Below are 1,892 nucleotides of genomic sequence, written 5' to 3' on the forward strand. Positions count from 1 at the left end.
TTACTATTAAAGTTGGGGTGGCTCACAGCACTAGTAAAAGTTGGCAAGTAGTGCCGTGACCCATCGCAACTTTAATAGTAAAGTTAGCAAGTAATGTCGTGACCCATCCCAACTTTAATAGTAAAGTTGGTAAGTAAGTGTGTTCGGTTGAATGTTACACGTGTTTATGTGTTTCGGTTGAATGTTACACGTGTTTATATGTGTTCGGTTGAATGTTACACGTGTTTATATGTGTTCGGTTGAATGTTACACGTTTTTCAACAGTTTACTTCTGCATTGGCTTTTTTCCACCCAACCATTATTTACTGAGCCAAGTGGTTTTGTGCCTGAGGTTTCTTGTAAACATGCATTTAACAACGTTGCATATATTATGTATTTATAACCACGTAAATCATCCTTCAATGAAAAAATATTCAACTTTTTAAATAGGTCATGGATATTCACAGTATTTAATATACTACATCTGTCTAGTTATCAGTTCAAAATACCCAGTTGATTTTTCTGTAGGCTTGTTAAACCAAAATATGAATAATAATAATAAAATGAAAGTCTGATCTACTTGTTATTAAGATGTTATTGTTTTCAAATGTTTTCTGGTCTTTTCCAGTAATTATTATACAATAACAGTATATATATATATATATATATATGAGTGTCTTCTAATCTTAAATTATGAATTATTACAAAATGCATATTAACAGTTTAACTTTAGCTTCTGTTTACAGTAGAAAATAAATTCAATGTTTTAAGTATCTTGAAAATCAACAGAATACATTGTTCTTGTTTTTTAAAAGATAATTGTTGTGCTTGGTATGTAAATATTTCTAACTACTTTGTTAAATAAGTATGTTCTTTCTTGATATTTAAACTCAGTTTTGATTTTCCTTAACGTTTTTTAGATATACTTTTGCCGATGTTCACAGCTAATTTTATTGGTATAGCTTTCAGTAGGTCTCTACACTACCAGTTTTATGTGTGGTATTTCCACACATTACACTATCTTCTGTGGTGTACCACTCTCAAAACCACAGTCAAGTAAGTGTCTCTTCTTTTGCTACTGCTAGTTTGATTTTACAATGTTCAGTTGTCGTTTGGTAGCTGTTTAAATATGTGATATTCATAAGTTTTTGTCTGAAATTTTCTTTAGTTTGTATACATACTTGTTGCCATTCTCTTATAACGATGATAACATCAGTAACAGAAATGGTACCGACTTAACTTTACCACCATAATACACACAATTAACTTCATACTCTGTGCTATAAAACATGTTTATACATGCTGATGTACAATAATCACTAAAAATTATGTATCACAGCCACAGTTTTTTCCGAATGTTGACATCGTAGGGACACAACCGTTGTTATAGAAAGTATCATCAAACATTGTATGTTGTAGTGAGCCACAGTAACTTACAGGAAATATACTTGAAGAGGATATGAAATATAAACATGTATATATATATTATTATCTTCAATCTGCTAACAAGGCAGCTTCAGATAAACACGTGTAACATTCAACCGAACACATATAAACACGTGTAACATTCAACCGAACACACATAAAACACGTGTAACATTCAACCAAACACATATAAACACGTGTAACATTCAACCAAACACATATAAAACACGTGTAACATTCAACCAAACACATAGAAACACGTGTAACATTCAACCGAACACATAGAAACACGTGTAACATTCAACCGAACACATATAAACACGTGTAACATTCAACCGAACACATATAAACACGTGTAACATTCAACCGAACACATATAAACACGTGTAACATTCAACCGAACACATATAAACACGTGTAACATTCAACCAAACACATATAAACACGTGTAACATTCAACCAAACACATATAAACACGTGTAACATTC

General features: G+C 31.6%; 1 long non-coding RNA gene across 1 annotated transcript in view; it reads left to right on the plus strand.

Annotated features, from left to right (window-relative positions):
- Positions 1 to 880: 880 nt before the first annotated feature.
- LOC111084254 overlaps positions 881 to 1,892 on the plus strand; it is a 2,742-nt gene continuing 1,730 nt past the window's right edge. Inside the window, exon 1 of the long non-coding RNA XR_002609464.1 lies at positions 881 to 1,035. This is a non-coding gene — a long non-coding RNA (uncharacterized LOC111084254). The remainder of the gene's footprint in view (positions 1,036 to 1,892) is intronic.

This window comes from Limulus polyphemus, unplaced genomic scaffold (assembly GCF_000517525.1).
Source record: "Limulus polyphemus unplaced genomic scaffold, Limulus_polyphemus-2.1.2 Scaffold15334, whole genome shotgun sequence".
In the NCBI taxonomy this organism is placed as follows: Eukaryota; Metazoa; Arthropoda; class Merostomata; order Xiphosura; family Limulidae; genus Limulus; species Limulus polyphemus.